At 38.9% G+C, this 20,548-nt stretch overlaps 2 protein-coding genes across 2 annotated transcripts in view; one reads left to right on the top strand and one right to left on the bottom strand.

The window, feature by feature from the left end:
- nr3c2 (nuclear receptor subfamily 3, group C, member 2) overlaps positions 1-428 on the bottom strand; it is a 79,353-nt gene extending 78,925 nt beyond the window's left edge. The window contains exon 1 of the mRNA XM_044190079.1: positions 23-428. The gene's annotated coding sequence lies outside the window, so the exon portion shown is untranslated. The remainder of the gene's footprint in view (positions 1-22) is intronic.
- The window catches only part of dclk2a (doublecortin-like kinase 2a), a 153,144-nt gene that overhangs the window by 58,532 nt on the left and 74,064 nt on the right, over positions 1-20,548 (top strand). The gene's annotated exons all lie outside the window — the stretch shown is intronic.

The following is a 20,548-nucleotide window of genomic DNA, read 5'->3' as shown; positions in this document are numbered from 1 at the left end:
ACTGAGCTCTGTCCTTCCTTACCTTAATTACGACATTCAGAGTTGTCAGGTGGCCGTGTTGCTGGGCAGCGATAATCCAGAGGACAAAAAAAAAACCCGCAAAGCAAAGTCAATAAATAGCCTATCAACAATTGTGTTCTGTCTACTCTTTCCAATACATAGTTTTCAGTTTGACAGCTAGACACACTGGAGAAGTCTACTGCGTATTATCACTAGTAATCCTCAATAGCGAGCGGCTGCTGCTGACAGGACGAACGACAGCGACGGGTCGGACGACAGCGGCAGATGAGCTCACATTATGGCCACGATTTTGCAGATTACCGATTCTGTGCCCTGGATAAAAAGAGTAATAAAAACAAACGAAGGAGTCGGTCGGACTGAAGTCAGAGCGACGTCATTCTGTGCACATGGACCCTCCTACTGCAACGAGTGCAACACAAACTCCGGGGTGTAGTTGAGGCAAAGGGGAGAGGGGAGGGGCTCAGCTCAGGTAGACAGAGCCGCCTGGAAATAGGGCACCGCACTCAGCGCAGTGTTGTTTGAAATAAACTCTCAGGATAACAGTGTCAAGCTGTCTTTTTGATTTAATTCGAATATTCCCTGCAAGTCTTTCTTCCCCCCTCTGTTGTTGTTAAATCATCTGTCCTCCCCCATTACCGTGCTTTATGCTGTTTTATTTTTTCATCTTTTCTAGTGCCACCTCTGAAAAGGTTTTGCTTATGGAGCTCGTGCACATGCTCGCGCAGTGACCATTTAGATAAGAGGAGATAGAGCAGGAGCCTTCCCAGCCTCTCTTTACATGGTTCTTTTAAAACCCTGCAAATATTGAGTGAAGAGTCATTCTACTGTTAGAATGAAATCAAGTCATGCTGTTGCCCTGTTACATAGATATTACATACATATGACGGCTGCCTCCACTAGGTGGAGCAATATTTCTATTGCTGTTCGAAAAGCAAGTCTATTGAGTGGTCAACATGTCACTTAATTCACTCCATGTCAGACTATGATAACATTCTTTATTTCACGCCTCTAATGAAACAAAACTCAGACTTAATGTGTTCAAAACGGATTTTAAATTTAGTTCAACTGGATTTTTTCCCCTTTGGTCAGTCAAACTGTAGTAAAACTGTAGTTGTATTTGCTCATGTTAGTTACATTTTGCTGGCGATGTGTCGTGGCATTTATGTGTGTGTAGACTTTGGTTTTACCCCAGCAACGTCCAATAATCACTTTTCTCTCTGGAGTTGTCAGTCAGTCGAGTCACATTTTGTAGTGTTTCACACGGCTGCATAAACGTGTGCATATAGGATTTAGGCTTTGAGAGTTGAGCTCTATACAGTAGTTTGCATGTTTCTCTTCATTGCTTGTCTGGGTTATCCAAGCCAGCCTGTAGCCATTACCCAAGCGAGGCAGCAGCAGTTAGATTAGTCAAAGCCATCCAAGCAACACTGCCCACCTCCCTGATCTGCCTGTTAATCACCCATGAATGGGGACCTGCTTCAGAAAAAGCAGGAGGATTGAGATATAACCAATGTTTCCCACCCCCATTCATGCAGCTCTCATTTGTCCATTGCACATAATGGGTGTCAGTCAAACACATCATGAGCAAATCTAATTTAGCTTTGCATCACAGATTTTTCCACAGTGACAGAGTCATAAGAATTTGCAGACTGACAGCAGAGCACGGCTCATATGAAATCAGTAATAATTGCCTCCCTCATTGGTAAAAATTCAAGGCAGCTACATTGAATCCCACTGAGCTTTCAAGCACCATCATTTTAGTCAAATCAATGATAATCACACTAGCCTGAAAACATTGTATATACATGGGAGCTAAAAATAACCATTTTTTGAGATGGGGGTCCTTTTGGATGAGTGATTGCTATGATTAGGTGCAGGCTTCCACTCCAGTTTAGACACATAGCAGACAACTCCAGTAGCTGAGAGGGCAAAGGCACAACACAGAGGCACATACTGCGCCTCATGGGGACAGGTGAATTGGAGCATGTTAACTCTGAAACAAAACACTCGTCAACTCGTCAAGCTATATAAATAAAAAATTTAATTGAACTCAGCAATAGACCCTGTACCCATCGTGTGTGGTAATTACAGAGGTAGTTTTAATCAGGGAAGAAGTCCGTCACCATCATAGACCTCAGCTGCTTATTGTTCCAGTTATTCTTGAGGACCATTCACATCTAAACTGATAATGTAGCCGCTTGATAGCCATTCCCTTTTCTTTCTCACAACTTTGATTTGACTGGTTAAAATGTTTTAGCGTTGACTTTGCATCCAACAAGTCTTTCTCACAACATATGTTTGATTGTTACTGTAGCTCTTTTTTGTTCCATGTTCTAAGTGCTCAGTCTTGAGTTCCTCTCTGGTGGAAATTAGCTGCTAAAACATTACAGTTTTTCTCGAATCAAACTCACAATTTGCAAAACAGTAAGTGCATTTCTCAAAACAATTTGTACAAATAGCAAAACACCATGGATAACCTGCAAAAGCCACTCTCTTACTCAAAATCCTTAGCTCATCTCTCAAAAGTAAATATCTGTGTCAATGAACATGTCAGTGCCATCAGAATGACAAGTCCTTGTGTCATTGTGTACGGATAAGACAGTCAAATTGTTTAGTCATGTTGTCAATATAACAGTTTACTCTGGAGGGATGTTCTGATGGAAACTATGGCTAAAGTTTTGATGACAATTATTGTCAATTGTAAGTTATATCTTAGTGTATGTGTGAGTGTAATTGCAAGAGAATGGAAAATATTCAAATTTACACTTTTATTGTTTGTACTGTATTTTATTGACAGAACATGTCATTGAGATACAGAAATGAAAAGACAGCACTGAATAGCACACAAAAAAAAAACCTAAAGAAGAAATGTGAACATAGGAAAAACTGTACATGCGGTGCTGTAGAAATTACATTAAGGAATTACAATCTTCCTACACCTCTTGACGATCCTGTCTGTTGGGCCACAAATTCTCATCCACATCACAACGAACATCTTCTCTTGCAATGCAGCGTGGAAAGAATCTTTTTGAGTGTCTTATCCAGCCTCTGCAGGCATCTGCTGTGATGTCGTCACATGCAGCATCCATGGCAGCCAGAAGGGTCATTTGTGTATGTGGCTGACGATCGTATACTTTCCATCTCCATGCTGAGAAAAATTCCTCAATGGGGTTAAGGAATGGAGAGTAGGGTGGGAGGAACTCCATCAGCATCCTGTCATGGGCAGCAAACCATTGCCTGATGATGTTGGAACGATGGAAACTGACATTGTCCCAAACGATCACATACTTTGGCAGGTCATCTCCAATCTGACCCCTCTCTTGTTCAGGGATGAGATCCCTGTAGAGAGTGTCTAAAAAGGTGACAAGACGCTCTGTATTGTAGGGCCCAATAATGGGAATATGCGTTAGCACACCATTCTCAGAGATTGCACAACCCATGGTTATGTTTCCGCCCCGTTGGCCTGGCACATCAACTGTAGCTCTGTGGCCGATGATATTTCGACCACGCCTTCTACGTTTTGTTAGGTGGATGAAGCCAGCTTCATCCATGTAGAGGAAGCTGTGCGGTGGTTCACTTGCTTCCAGTTCCATTATACGCTATATCCAGAAGACACAAAATTAGTTTTATGAATTACATGCATTTTCATTTTGGTCAAGATACAGTTACATCAAATGTATACAGCACATATTTGCTATGGCTGTAGAAAAGAAGATGCAATGTGTCAAGTTCACACTTACTGTACTGTATATCACTATACAATGTTGTACTGTTTACTCTGAGGTACAGTTGCTGCATGCTCATACATGTTTTACCTGTACATATTGGTAACGCAGCTCCTTCACTCTTTCACCATTTCTTTCAAATGGAACAGTGTAGAGCTGCTTCATATTCATTTGGTGTCTATTCAGCACCCTATCAATGGTTGAGATGCTGACTGTTTGGATGTTTTGAAAGATGTTGTTGTCCTCTATAATGGCACTTTGTATCTCCCTTAGTCTTATTGCATTGTTTTCTATTACCATGGTGCAAATGGCCTCCTCCTGTTCACGTGTGAAAAGGGGCCCTCTGCCACCCCTGTGAATTTGTCTTGCAGTCCTATGTGGGAAAAAAATTAGTAATGAAAGTACAGTGTACAATGCCTATTGTTAGATTACATACCTATTCTGTCGATGAAAAGTCTGAATAATCGAGGACACAGTTGTTCTTCCAACATTTGGCTGCACCCTTCGACCAGCCTCGGCCATTGTAAGCCCATGATTGAGAACGTGGTCTACGAGTGTGGCTCTAATCTCATCAGGAACGCGCATATGTCCTCGGCCTCTTCTGCCTCTTCCTCGGTTTTGCCTTCCAACTCCTCCACCACGCAGCCTCACTCCTCTTCTTCGTCTTCTCTCTGGCTGTTGACCCGTCCAATTCCTTGTCCTTCCATTGTCCAACATTGTAACATTCTGTTGCTCCGGCCATATATATACCTGCTAGTTGATGCTTCATGAGAAGCACCTTTGTTAGAGAAAGTCAAGATTCACCTGGAAGCAATTTACCAATTCAGGACAGATTTAGAAAAAAGTCTAATGGAAATATAGAAAGTATAGAAATATGCTTGACATATTATGATAACTTGTTCAACCATTTTGCATGTAAAGACTTATGCTATGAGCTTGTGCCTAAATGTTGTGGGGGGTGAGACTATTCAACAGAGAGACCCAATATAATACATTTTGATCAACATGACATAAGCAACTGATAATGTAGGAAACAACAGAGAATTGTACATAATCATTTGCATGGATGTACCAAAGCGTTTGCAACTTGTTCAAAGAAATGAGAAACTGCTTTTTTGATGTACACAAGTGACACAATGATGTGAGAATTGAACAGGTAGTTTTGAGAATTTCAATTCTGATCTGAGATATGTACCAAAGCGACTGAGAAAAACTGTAATCCTGCAATATTAGATTTTTTTTTGGGCCACTAGAGAGCAGTGGAAACAAGCTCTAAACACAACATTTGTCACCTTTTCAGTTGATATTGTAAACTTCTTAGCAAAGTTTACACATCCAGCAGATACAGAGCAACATTAGCATTGATGGGTAGTCATGATTCTGACCACCTAATGAATGCATGTCCAATATTTACTCTTCTTTTAGCTTTGTTTTACTCTCCACCGACTCCTGAGGGAAATATCTGTCTGTTTAGCTGCTCATTGTTTTGGTTTTACAGCCCGCACTTTACTGTTTTGGTTCACTCTCACCGCTCTCATCAGTGCTGTTTCAAGACATAGCATGCTGCTGTTTTCAGTGGAAAAGCTCTGTTAAACCCACTGTAAGCTACCTGAACAGCACCAGACAGAGAGACAAGTGATAATTCTCTGTGGGTTCATCCCTACAAGTGAACACATACACATATTAATTTGATTAATTGTTACTATAAAAATACTGATTATAGCAGCTTTAACAGAAATGTTAAATAACTGCTTGTTTCATGAATATCCCTGTTTTACTGTAAGTGCTTTTGCCCCTAAACTGTGTCAGCCAACTGTCCAGTAACATAGTAGACTGCTGTAGTGAGATCAAGACACACATCATCACCATCCCTCCACCACTCTGGCCAATACTTCTTGTTGTTGAACACCTGCTGCATATGATAGATTTCATGCCTATATATGGCAACTTTGAGCCCATCTGTGCAAGCATCGCTGGCCTGTTTTCATTAAATGTGTCCATTTGTCATAATAAACACAATACTAGTTAACAAGTATTATTTCATTAGAAACGTGGTCTCATTATGTTTGTCTGAGGTAGACTTTAGTATGGCCAGTACATTATATGCTGACGTATCTGGCACACAGACTGAATAACCTCACAGTTGGATGACAAGACTCTATGAAGGTCAGATATGGGAATATATCCTATTGCTATGCTATGTTTTGACACATGAACTCCATGGTCAGTGAAGGCAGAATGTAAAAAAAAAAAGAAAAAAGAGGCTTGCTAAAGGAATCAAAAATATGTGCTACTGTGATATAATTTTCAAATATGATCAATTATCAATCAATTAGATTACACTTTCACCTGTTCATCCACATTAAGCAGTTAGTGCAATATCTAATATAATAGATATAGTGTTATTGGTACGTAATCAGTCAAATAAATGCAAAGTTTAAGAGTTACACAACCAACTTGCAAGATTTTAATTAATTCACCCAGAGGTATAATTACAGACAGAATCATTCAAGTGTGACTGTATCAGTGTGAAAATTTACACTTTACAACATTTCAAATAAAGTCATATTTAACTGATTGCAGATCAGGAAAGAAATATATTAGGGAAGATCTTTATCATCATAGATAGATAGATAGATAGATAGATAGATAGATAGATAGATAGATAGATAGATAGATAGATAGATAGATAGATAGATATGCATGCATTATTTAAATGTTTGTTATTTAAACTTTAAAAATTCGAAGTGTGAAAGAAAATAAACAGCATGTTATGCAAAGTCCTTATGTGTCTCTCGTGAAACTCCGACAACATAAATAAGGCCACCTTCCAGTCCCATTTTTGACACAAATTGCTGTTCACCTTAAGTTGCCCCACTACACGGATGGCACGTATTATTTAAATGCTGAATATTATGCATTCAGCCTGCAGAAAGTCTCTCGTACTATGTGTACACCACCTGGGGTTTGTTCATCCTACTTAAACAATGACGATTGAAAACATGTTGATGATTAAATAACATGTTTACCCTCTGTGTAGTTAGAAATACATATTCAGTGGGAACACTGCTTATAGGCTACAGCCTGACTTCAGATCAGATTATTAACATGCAGAGAATTATCACTAAATAATGTGCTCAACAAAACTGTGTCAAGTATATTATGAATTGATATTCCTGGTACTTGCTTGCAAACATTCTCCCCATCCTGCAGCATCTAGATGCCAAGGTAGTGGGAGCTTAAAACAGTTAGATTGCATTTTGTACATTTGAGAGTGTTTTGGTGTTGAAATGTGACTGCATATGACTCGATAGAACCCTTTTATGAATGTGTTAACTTCTGTCTGTCAATCCACACTGCTCAGACGGTGTATGTTTTAAATCAAAGACAGTATGAAAAGTAGCCACAAAGGTGTGTTAGATTTCACTGGGTTTGAGTTTGGGTGGCTAAGCTTAGGTAGATAAAACTGTAAAATCATTGCAATCATGTTTGACTACAGATCTTCGTCCAACTAAGGAATTGATTTGAATGCACATAACTTGTTTGAGCATTTTCCATATTTTTGTCATTTGGCACCTACAGGGTAATATTGTGCATTTTACTTAGCTTAGAAAATATCATGCACTCTTATAGATAAAACTACTGAACAATATATAAAATAGGTGAAATTAGCCTCATCTTGACCAGTTACAACTTTAAAATACTGCCTCCACATTAATACATCAGTAGAAATTAAATTGCAGTACTTGTACTTAAGTACTTTTACTTCAGTAAAATTTTGAATGCAAATTTGTTTACATGTTAAGTACATTTAAGTATTTTCACATTGTGGTATTGTAACTTGAACCTGCATCAATTGATTTTTTGGGCCACTTGGCAGCACAACAATCTCTAAACCCAACACCATTCATCACATTTTAGCAAACAGTTGCCTATTTACACATTCAGCTGACACAGAAGAACATTAGTATTTGATGAAGTCATGTTTACGGCCACTTGACAAGTGTTAAGTCCAATATTCACACTCCTTTTAGCTCTGCTTTGGTCTCCACCAATTGTAAAGCAATAGTAATATCTGGCTCTTTAGATGCTAAATACTCAACTGTGTTCTCTAGCTGGTTGCTAACTTTGTCTGTCTGCAGTTTGGTGCGGGGCATGTAGTAGCTGCAGAGCAGCTGCTGTTTCCAGCAGCTGGAAATAATGTTCATAAGAGCAGCAAGAGTGAACCAAAACAGTAAAGTTGCAGGCTGTAAAACCCAAAACTTGAGCTGAAAGAAATAAGCTGAGGGGAACAGCAGAGCTGAGTGATAATTCTCTGTGGGTTTGTCACTACAAGTGACCACTTTGACACTACACATTTGAGCCATTGTTTCTATAAAAATATTGAGTGGAACAGCTTTAAGCAAAGGGACAAAACACTTTTCCCACTACTGATGGACAGACATTACAGCAGTGGTCCTTTTTCTTGAAGTATCCTTCAATTCTTCCGACTTGAGCTGAAGGAGGGAGACAGGTGAAGCCCAGAGACAAACAGTACGTCAGAACACTAGCCAGAGAAACAGCCAAGCTTAATGTGTCAATCTGCCTGCGATGTAATGTAGACAGTAAAAAAGGGAGACCAGACAACAGGAGGGGAGAGGATTAGAAACGCCACCTTTACTCTTTTGCACTGTCTAGCTGTTTGTGTGTCATTTATAAAGGTTACCTTCTGCTCCTCTGTCTGTCACATACAGTACACACATCCACGTGCACATGCATATAATTTCACCAGGAGATAAAATTGATTTTTTTAACAAATATAGCCAGTGAAGCAATATGAATCCCATCTGAAGCTTTGATAGCGTCTGGGCTGTGCATATGGAAACAACTGTGGTGTATAACAGTGGGTCTCTGGTGACTTTCAGCGTCATGTGTGTGTGCATGTGTGTACAGTGTTTGCACATATGGGTCTGTGCTGATAATTTGCGAAAACATATTCTGGCCTAGTTTTCGAACTCCTTTCTTCTGCTACTATTTCCATGTGACCTTTGGTCAGACAGACTGATAAAAGTGTTTATATGACAATTTGGACTTTTTAAAAGTTTCCTCTTGTGTCTCTGCTTCCTTTACTTTCAATTGTTTCTTTCATTTCCTGGCATGTAGGTACAATATATATTTAGTGTAGTTACAGCACATAACTCACAACCAATGCAAAGAATAACAATCACAATCAACAAAATAACAATCATTGTAATCATTATTATCATTGTGACTTCCACTTCCACTTTTACCAGGTCAGTGGAAACAGTATAATGATATAATATAAAAAAGGAAATACAAAGAAATTAATTGAAAGAAAAGAGGTGGGTGTCCTGCTGGACCTGTGGTTTAAGAAGCTGACTATGTAATCATAACTTCCCCAGTTGGATTCTGGCTGGAGACCTTTGTTGCATGTCATCCGTCCTCTCTACCCTCATTTCCTGTTATCTTGCTACCATCCACTATCAAAATAAAGGTAAAATGCCTGAAAAAATACATTGAGTAAGTAAAGGAGGAAATGTTGAAATAGGAAAAAAAAAAACCTCATTATTCTCAGGTCTTTCTCACTCTTCTTTGTCTGTTCTGCAGTCTCCCTCTCCAGGTGCACTCAGTGACCCACCTCAGCCTGAGAGTAGTTGGGAGGATTGGATTTGGAAAATAGCTGAAGGTTGAAATGGCCTGAAAGGATACACATACTGTACAGAGAGACCATACGTTCCTAAAATAGCTTAATAGTGCACTTTGCAGGGAAAGCATAAGACACTAATGTACCAATTAAAAAACAGAGGAACCCTGCACACTATTCATAGTTCTGTTCTTTCTGAAAAAGCACGTCTCAAATGGGAAACAAGTTTTCTTTGTGTTTTCCAAATGAACAATTCTGATACATTACACTTTGAAGCCTGTGGAAGATCAAAGCTAACCACAGCTGTGTGGTGGGGAAAAAATTTGGCTTTAAGAGAGGTAAATAATATCTGAACCTGATTTTAACAAAAAGTGAGATGTCAAATCAATTTGCCAGCATCTTGTCCCAAACTGCTTGGCTTGTGATCATTTTCCACTGAAGCAGTAAAAACCTCTAGAAAAGAGCAACCAGCTCTTGTAGATGGTTTGTGCACTGATGAGCTGCATGTCACATTAATTATGCCAGATACGGGTGGGCTCTGTTTCTGGAGTCTCAGTTCATCTATTTGTAATAATAAAGTAACAGCGAGGTTTTCTGCTAACTGAAAAGCAACTGTTTATGTTATGCATGACTGGATATACTGTAAGCGCTTTCCAATACAGTGCTATGATTTATAAATAGCACTGTATCCCTGTGCGAGCTACAGTGGACCCACAGCTGTTAAGAATTTGTATATAGATACATTCATACACCCTCGTTACACACATTATTTTCCATCTATGCTAGCCCACAGTCAAAGCAATTAACAACCTCATTTTAATAGTTAAATAAATAAATAAATAATTAGTTCCAATTTCTCTGTTTTTCTACTGCACTTACCTTCCTCCTCTTATCTCTACTGTGTGGCACCTGGCGTTGGTTTTAAGGTGCCTGGTTATTATTAAGACATCAGTGTCAGTGTCTAATCAGTATTTGTGTGCATTTGGTTTATTAATTACATCGGCTGGTACAAACTCAGAGCACTTGGCGAAAAATATCAAAAGCTGACGCCTGTGTCATGATTAATTTCACAGTGAACAGTCTCCGCGATGTCAGTGGTAATTAGGCATCACCCATTGCATAACACACCATGTGTCAGGGTGGGTGGCGTGTGTGTGTGTGTGTAAGTGTGTGTCAGTGAGAGAGAAAGAGAGAAGGAGAGGAAGGGAGGTGTGTGTGGGGGGTGGGGGTTAAAGGGACAAAGAAAAAGAGATATGGCTTCAACTACTTCCGTAGCTCCAGTAAACCAAGAGGAAGTTTTGAAGTAATATAGCTGTCTTTTACTTATATTACATTATAATCAGTGTGGAGCATACATAGAAAATGTAGTATCTACGATATTTATATTTCTTATGTCAATTTGAGCTTCATTTCTAAGCTCAGAGTGTCTTTAGAGTGACTTCTAAAAAACCTGTGGAAGAGTAGCTGTGATGGTAACAATTAATGGGGATCTGAATAAAAACCCATAAACATCAATGGAAGCCTATGGCGGCCCAAATGTTTTCACCAGGTGGTAGAAACAAACGCAGTGCAATTAGTTTTATCTGCACAACGTGATTACTGGCCTACATAGTATTCTATGTTATTTATAAAAATGTTCCAATTTTGCATCTACTTCATTTTTACAGAATCGACTATTCTTGTAGCTATATTAAATCTTTATTTTGCCAGGTTAGAGACATGTAATTTTCAGCAGTGACCTGCAGTGTGCCTGGCATGCTGCGCGTCTGCAAAAACTTTGGTACAAACTTTGCTCAGAATGAACTACAAAAGGGTTTATTAATCCTGTGAGTGAGGGTTTTTTTTCCCTTCCTTTTTTTTTTTTCAAAAATAAACAATGGCCCTTAACACTCAAATTAACACAGATTGGGATTTGATGTGCTGTGCAGCCAGATGGCTTGCTCACTCACTCTCTGGCGGGCTGGCAGTGCAGCTGAGGACGAAGACACTTCCAGAGTGGATTTGAAAGAATCTAGGCCAGAGAGAGTGGGGCTGCTCTCGGAGACTAGCCGCCAGTGCTGTCATGTTTTAGTGCACATTTTCTATTTGAGGAAGAAGCCGCTACATAGAGAGATGTGCAGTGTGTGTGTGTGTGTGTGTGAGCAGTGACTGGAAGAGGAGGAATGCCTTGATAAAAATGAAGGGAAGGAGGACTCATCTTAGAGCTGTGTAAACAAGCATGTGGAAAAAATAAATTCCATCTTGCATTTTTCCCCTGTCCACCTCCAGTCTACAGTATCTACAGATATCATTGTAGATTTGACACAGCAATGCTTTGAGAAGTCAAAAATATTAAATTTACTGAGAGTGGTAGATAATAGAAATAGCTGTGGTAATTGTAACACAAAATGACATGAACACAGTTGACAGAATCCTGATATATAGATTAAAATCCATACTCAGTGAAATGTGCTTGAGATTGATGTGTGAGACAGTATACTGTATGTACAGTATGCATCAATGTACAGTGACTCCTCCACCGGTGTAGAGATCAGCACTTTTCTAAACACAGTAGACATTCAAATGCAACTTTTAGAGCTAGTCATTATTCAAAAGCCTAGCCTCCATCTGGAAAGTGGCAAACTTGGCTGTTTTCCTGGTGTTGCTGTGGAGGAAAACTGGGTCTGTGTGAAATTGCAGGACTCATGATACTTTGCTAAGGTGTAAATTTGTCTGGCTTTGATGATCATTTTCTTCACAGCCTCACTTTTGCCAATGGGGAAGGGTTAAAGTTGTTACAAGACTTAGAAACTTTTCAGGTTGCGAACAGAAGTCTTCAGCAACTGATTATAAAAGAGTGAACACGGAGAATAGGGTAAGATTAGGACAAGTAATATCATACTGGCCCTACAAACTGCAGACTGCACTGAACAAATGTAATCATTTGGAGTGATTGACCATCACACATTTCCTGATATTAGATAAAATGATTTCACTAAAAGCAGCCATGACTGTCTTTCAATTTCCTGAACATCAGTCCTGGAGGTTTTACAGCAGAGTCGAACTAATATAATTTTTGTGCGAGGACTTAGGCAAGAAATAGCTAGTTCGGTATGTTATGAACTAGGGCTGCAACTAACAATTATTCTTATTATCAATAATAATGTTGAGATTTATCTTGATTAATAATTTTTTCTGTAAAATGTAAAAAGTGAGAAATGCAGATCCCTGTTTCCCAGAGCCCACAATGGCTTCAGATTGCTTGTTTTTTCTGACCAACAGTCCCAAACCCAAAGATGTTCAGTTTACACTGATATAAAGCAGACAAAAGCTGCTAATCCTCACATCTGAGAGGATGGAACCAGCAAATATTTGTCATTTTTGCTTGAAAAGTGACTCAAGCGATTAGTCAACTATCAAAATTAATTTTTCATTGCTTGACCAGTCAAATAATAAATAATTGTTTTCAGCTTTATTATCATCCTGCAAAGTGATCTCACCATGAAGAGGCACTTCTATATTCCTAAAGCAGACATAGGCATAAAATAAACATTCAAAAGACACACCAAACAAGTAATGAGCACACTGAATTACAGTTACAGTGTATGGAAACTGACTCTTATGGGATTATGGTGAAACATCTAAGACAAGACTATATTTAAGGCATTTTAAATGGTAGAAATCGTGATTGTGCAGTACATGAAATTCTTGTCCTTCATGAGGTCCTTTTGTCTTCCGCAGAAAGTATTTCTACAACATGTCAAAATGGCTCCATAACCAAAAAACAGGGCACATTAAGCTCAACAGCAGATTCACATTAATTACAAACTGGCAAAGTTGTTAATATCTCTGCACTCAAAGCCAGGAGTCTGTGTGAATGGCCTGAAGTGCCAGACAACACCTTCTGTTTCGATCGATGGCCATCAGCATGCACACCCCCTTACACAATCGAGGCTGCTCTGCTATATATACACACCAGCCTCAACTGCCCGAGAGGAATCTCCTCTTACAAACTAACTTTTCTTTCTTTTTTATTTTTGTATTCTTTAGCAACCTCATTATCTCTGTGTGTGTATGGAGGGCTGCAGATGTGCTTCCAGCATCTCAGAGGAATTTCGTTTATTTTTAAGATTAGAATTAAGACAAAGTAAAAGGAAAACTCTCCAGTACAAAGTAACAAAAGCAAGCTCGTATGTGTCTGTTTGTTTTTGAAGCAAGTGAAATAAAACTGCAATGCACAGGATAAATTAGGAACATATGTGTGTTCTGACAGTATGAATATCAAACACGATTGAATTGGGTTATCTGTAATGAGTAAACACATTTCCCCCTAACACAGAACAATACTATACTTAGCAATGCTGTAGCCAGTTGTTTTGGTGTTTCATGTAAAATAAAAAGTGGTTAGGCTATAAAACTGTTCATTGGCTGACCACATCGTAAGAGTGTCTCTGTTTGCACTGTACTAAAAAATTCCAACTCAAGGTCCACTTGCTAGCTTTTTTCTAGTGCTTTAATCCCTTTCATATGGTCTTCATCAGTGGAGCTGGTTCACTTGTTATAGAGATGGATCTGTTGATATGCAAGGTCCAGAATGAACTTCACTTTCTTAAATCGTAACAGTTACTGTTCCATTGGTCTGGTGAAAATTGTGTGATATGACTGAAAGCACTGAACAAAGCTAGTAAGTGGACCTTGAGTTGCGATTGGTTTGTCTAACTCTAGTTTATAGTATGTTCAGTGTTTTAAAAAGTTATCTCGAAGAAGCATTTTGGGAAATACCCTTTTTTCCTTTCTTTTTTAGTTAGACAACAGCTAGTTAGCTTAGCTTAGCATAAAGACTGTAAGCAGACTGAAACAGCAAGCATGGCTCTGATCTAAAGGTAACAACATCCGCCTACCTCTAGAATTCACAAATTCACACGTAATAACTTGTATGTTTGATCCGTACAAAAATCAGTGTAAAAATGAGAAGTTGCACTTTTATGGAGGGGTATGTGCAGGACTATTCACTGGTCACTGTGAAGTTGCCAGGCAACCAGTGGATTTTTTAACTTATGGACAGGCTAGCTGTTTTCCCCCTGTTTTCAGTGTTTATACTAAGCTAAGCTAACCAGCTGATGGCTGTAGCTTCATATTTACTGTTCTGAATAGATTTTTTTTGACACTTTATGATGATTCACAAATCCTCCTCCTCTTTTAGAGAAAATACTTCCTTTCTTCCAAGTGGTTACTGTACATATTGACTGAGCAACATGCTTTACTAATATCATGTTATCTGAGGATTAGAAAACTGGCAAACTGTGTCATCTCTACTTGTATTATTAAGTATTTTCTTAAAGCCCCAGAACAGTCTGCTAGGTTTGTTTGATCAGACAGTGGTTAAAATGTGTGCCATAAAGAACAAAGTAAGAAGGTCCCTTTGAAAAACATTTACCCTTTTATTCTCGCTGTACTAACTCTGCACTGGAAGAGTTGGCAGACGGGAGAGGATGAAAGTTTTTCTTTTATGTTGATTGTTTGGTAGTTGAAATCCACCAAGGCCTTGGTATGGGTGTCAATGCCGATATTGAACATCTGCAGTGAACAAGTCTTTCATACATTAGATTAAGGAATACTCATGTGAAAAAGTTTAAAAAGTAGACTACTCTTCCTCCTTTGGTAGAAGCTGTCCATCTACTTCAAGAGTTTAGCTCAGTTATCATGCTGGCAGGCACTGTGGATTAAAGACGGAGGAAACTCTGAGAGTAAAAAGGAAAACTGTACCATTGGTGACTAAGACGGTGTAGTCCCTCATTCGTCCAGGAGTGTTCTATCGTAGAAAAGGTTTCAGTCGTAGTCATCTGGACACTGTTTTCAGAATCAAGACGTTTCGGCTCCCATCCGGAAGTCATTCTCAATGTGAAAAAATTGGACGGGAACTGGAAATTTAAACTACTCTGAGTTACATAAGCCCTGCCCTCAGGAAGGAATCTGCCTGAGTATCTGTTAATAGCTAGTTTCACCTGAAACTGACCTAATAGTTTCAAGATGGCCCAGTAATCAGTAATCAGGCCTATTGTTCTCTGGCTGCATCTACTTCATCACATCATTGGTGACTATTAACAAACATAATTCACACGGCCGTGCCCAAAGTCCTCCCAGCAGGGAACACTTGTTGTGATTTGTGGAGTGAGTTTAGTAGAGTGAGAGTAACAGACTAATCAATTAAAGTCACCACTCTACCAGAAATACTGGTCTTTGTCTAATTCAAGAGCATGTCTTGTATTGTAATTGGCTTGTTAAAGGGTCAGTTTACCCAAAATGACAAAAAATCTGGATCTGGATGCAAAAAAAAAGTTACTGATAACATTTTGAATTATACACTTATATCCCAACTAAAAGTAAGAGTGTAGCCTAAGCACAGATGCATCTTATTGTTTATGTTTATTTATTTTTGTTAAGTGATATAAACGCTGTTAAAAAAATTGTAATTTTCCATTGGACAAATAAGGACTTTACAGGACAGTATTATATCCATTAGCTGTCTGTACACTGCCAGGTACACTGTCACTGTGTTCTGTGCTTCTCCTCATCTTTCAACATTTCAACATGAAAATACTGTATACTTTCAAGAATAGATAAATTCGATTTTATTAGTTAGCTAATCCAAAAATTAGAGTTTTGAAGTCTTCAGTGGATCTAAGAGATTTGAGGCCCCCTAAGACCTCATGTATTTTGCACACTGCCTCCAGTTGTATCCATCCATGCAGAGAGTTTGGGATTTATTTGTCCAGGTTTTGAGATATCGGTCTCTAAGGTTTCTGCTTGTATCCCAATACAATGGAGTTTAAAAAAAATTGAATGACATTTTTTTAAAACTCAGCAACAAACACTGTGTCCCAATTTTTCTGGATAATCCACAGACGTCAACTTCAACAGTTTTCATTGTAATTATTTTCTACTAAAGAAATAGTTCCTATCCTTGAAACAGATGTTGCTGTTGACTTTTTCAGATTTAGTTTTGCAGTGCTGTGAGCACCACAAACAAATTTTCATTCAACTCCATTGTGTTTGTCATTGTGTTGTGATTTGAGGCAGAAACCTCCTGATGATGTATACTTCAAAACTTGGGCAGATAAAACCAAATCTGCACAGCCAGTTACAACTAAAGGTAAGTGAGAAAAAGTGTTGTTGTTTTTTTTTCTAATTTGGGGGAACTGATCCTTTAAGTCACCACTCTAGCAGAAATACTAGGCTCTCTAAATCAAAAGAACACCTCAATCAGTTGACGTTTGTATACATGCACATATGACTGCAGCACTTGTAGGTACACGGCCTTCTTCATTAAAACCTCCTCTTCTTCCATGTTTTGTGCATCCTCAGTCCCATTCTGACCTACAGGAGCATACTGCTACATGAATTATCTCTTTGATTGCCTGTGTAATGAAGAACATTTACAGTAACGAAGAACCTGGGAACAGGATTTACTGTTCCATATACCTTCCAGTGACATTACTTGAAGTGATGATGTTGACAGTCATAGATTGGTCCTGATGGCCCACAACAGATAAAACCTGCATGGGATTTGTTTTGCACAGGGCTGGCACAGCAAGGCTTGCTTAATCCACCATTTCATCACGTTCAATTAAACCATTGCTATGTGACTTCTGTGATAAAATATTACAGCAAATTGCATCAAATGACTTCAACACTGATTTAGCTTGCATTCACTGTTAACAGTTCCATGTTGAATGTTCTCTGAATATTTGGGAGGAATATTCATGGGAATATCCCCCACATGTTGTGTTCGGCCTGTCACTCTCCATCTCCTGTGGAGGCATCATTCCTCATCTACACTGTCATCCCAGCACATGTTCCATTTACCATGCATTAATCTCACTCAGCTTCACATCATTCTCTCTTGTCTTGTCCCTTGGGATAGGACGACAGAAAAACATGCTCCGCTTGCCAAAATGCGCTGTGGCTGCAGCGTTAAATGCTAAATAGGAACTTATAGCAGCAATAAAAAATTTGTATCACTTACAAATGCTATCTGTTTTCCAAAATTCAATGTTGCAGTATACCCCAAGTCCAATGTAGCAGTGCCCCAGCAAGGCCTTTATAAACTTGTCTCAATGCTCCTGAGCTAACCTTTTGATAAGCCCTCGAGACAGTGTAAATTAAAGGCATTAAATCATGATTTGGTGGCGTTTGAGGGTGCTCATGGAGACATCCCCTTCACAGTCTAGTGGTCAGGGTGGAGGTGTGTGGTGGTCAGTGCAGACAGGTCATCCCGCAGCAGTGACGGATGGCTTTCATCAAGGGGCCCATGGGCTCACTGGGGAAATGTACATGGAGCCCGCTGCCAAAGGAGCTGATATTTATCTACCAGCAGTCCCACTAGCCAGAACACAGGAAGAGAGAAGCAAAGATGGAGAGTTTAGCGAGGAAAGCCACAGAAGAGTGGTCATTTCTTTATTAAAAGTAAAGCTCCTGCATGCACTGTACAAATTTGTGGTTACAGGCAAATGCAATGCGGAAAGGAGATCTAATCCTAAGTGTGATTTCAGCTCAGAAACATGTATTCCTACAACATGCCTCACAGCAGTCGCTCACTGCTCTAATTCAATAGCAAATGGAGACATTCTGCGATTGAAATGAAGCCAATTAGCAGAGGCACAGCTGATTTTAAAGCACTGATTAAGGATTCTAGGATCTATTCCCTCACTGCAGACCTGCCTCAGCTTGGGCTGCCATTAATATCCCATGAGGCATTGGGGCACGCTCCTGGCTAGCAGCCAGATTCCCAGTTATCTGTTTAAACAATTTTGCAGGCTATTTCAGGAAGAGGGAACTCGCTGGCCATGCCTCTCGGTGCTGTTATGGCAACAGCCCAGTTCATCCTAAACATAACATAGGGAGGTGACCCAGTCTCCAAAACCCTGCACAATCAACATTTTGAAGAGAGATTTGATATTTTGTGTTTAATGTAAGTTAACATTTAGAATTTGCACCAAAACATATATTACCTATAGCTAATACATGAAAGATAGTAGGTATAACAGGTATTTTATAATATCAAATCATTTTATCTATTAGCAGCCATCAATATGATCAAGCTGTGGTTCAAGGTCATTTTTATCTATCTCAAAGTACGCTAATGCAAGTATTCTACTGCCAGTCTGATAAAACAGAATTATATGGTCATTAAGAGAGAAGCTTGCATGAGTGACTCTAATTTGAATTTGTTCAATCCTGAAAATAATTGCTTATCTCTGTAACCGCTCCTAAATATAGGATCCCTTAATCCTTGATAACTGTGTAATTGTTGCAGGATTGGAAATGCAGGGAGTCCAATATAGAAATGCATATGAATAATGTGATGTTAATGAATGGCACCTAGGTTAATAAGACTTTTCAGGCTGCACAGCCCACAGTAGTGTAAAACTTAAAGGACACTGAGACAAGCTGTTATCAGTCATTTCATTCATCTAACTGACTTTTGGAATTATAGAAACTTTGTTTTGTTGCATCATAAAATGGTGATTTATGGACATTTATGATGGATAAAGAATAATATTGGAAAGGATTATCATTAGCCAAGGTGTTCATACAATGTTATGTCCAATATATCAAGCAAAATATCAATATGAGATCCTAAAGCCCATTCCTGTTTTAATGTAATTCCCAACAACTCATCTTAATTAGGCTCTAAGTATGGCAATGTTGGTCTGTCGGTCGATCCACCCCTTTGGTCCAGACTGAAAAATCTCAAGAACAATTGGATGGATTGCCTTTAAAATTTGACATTCATGGTCCCCAGAGGCTAAATCCTACTGACTTTGGTGATCCTCTGACTTTTCCTCCATCATGAGTTTGACATTTGTGGTTTTAAGTGAAATAATATATTACAACTCTTGGATGGATTGCCATGACATTTGGTACAGATATTCATGTTCCCTACAGAATGAATTGTAATACCCTTTCCACTTTTCATCTAGCACCATCTTCAGGTCAAAATGTTAACTTGTCCCATACAGACATTGCCATCAGCCTCAACTGTCAACTGTACTTTGTGTTTAGTGCTAATTAGCATGTTAGCATGCTAACACAATAAAACTAAGATGATGAACATGGTAAACATACCTGCTAAACATCAACATGTTAGCATTGTCATTGTGAGCATATTAGCATGCTGACGTTAGCATTTAGCTCAAAGAGCAACTTTGCCTGCTACTTCAACAAAGGTCTAGAAAATGTGTTTAAACATATATATATATACAAGTAGCTGGAAAAATATCCCAACTTCAAATTGGGCTCTACACAATTGAAATTAATTGATGGAACTCTGTCATACTGCTTTGTTGTTGTGCTCATCTCTCCCTGGCTGTGAACCTTTACATGTAATCACCATTACTATTTGCCATTGCAGTTTGTCATTTGCTAATTGAGACCCTTGCTGCTTTAAATACTTTGCAGTTCTTGTAATTGATGTGCCTGCAATTGAGGCACCAACTCTGCGACCACTTTAGAACTCCATTAGTTGCTTCAGGTTGCTTTGAAAAGTCACATAAAAGTGGCAATTGTCAAACCTCTTTTAAAGCTGACCCATAATGCTAATTGACTTTGATCTTAAAATGACACACCGGTGTAGCTGACTTTGATTGGGATTGAATTACTTAAAAGTCTTTTTACATTTTCAATATTTTGTCCAGTCACTGCATCTAATATGATCTATCATGACTGTTTCATGACAAGCCCTGAAATTAGGATGTACCGTAAATAAATAATATCATATTCACTTAAAGAGGACTGGTAGTCTAATAGTGTCATGATGTTATTTAGATTGACTGAAGAGGGATACAGGTCTCGGATCATTTTAGTTTGATATTCTGCCCTTTGCTGATTCCTGAGGCACTGCTTACAGCCGCATATGTTCTACGCTTTTTCTGCAACCAGTGTGAAAAGTTACACCTTACAAAAGCTATTCAAATGAATATGTCACTAATTGGCTCCCAGCAATCCACAACCTGCGAGCAAACGGGGGGTTGCATATTCTGTAAAAATCATGCATAGTTACTGTATTACTAACATTATCAAGGTCACCAAAATTTTCTTTTAAAGAGAGACACATTGTGATGCTGCTATGCCCTTAAGAGAATTAACATTAATGCAAATGTAATGCAATGAATATTGT

This window comes from Siniperca chuatsi, linkage group LG3 (assembly GCF_020085105.1).
Source record: "Siniperca chuatsi isolate FFG_IHB_CAS linkage group LG3, ASM2008510v1, whole genome shotgun sequence".
Classification (NCBI taxonomy): domain Eukaryota; kingdom Metazoa; phylum Chordata; class Actinopteri; order Centrarchiformes; family Sinipercidae; genus Siniperca; species Siniperca chuatsi.
The sequence above is the reverse complement of the archived record's forward strand: the minus strand, read 5'-3'. Positions and strand labels throughout refer to the sequence as shown.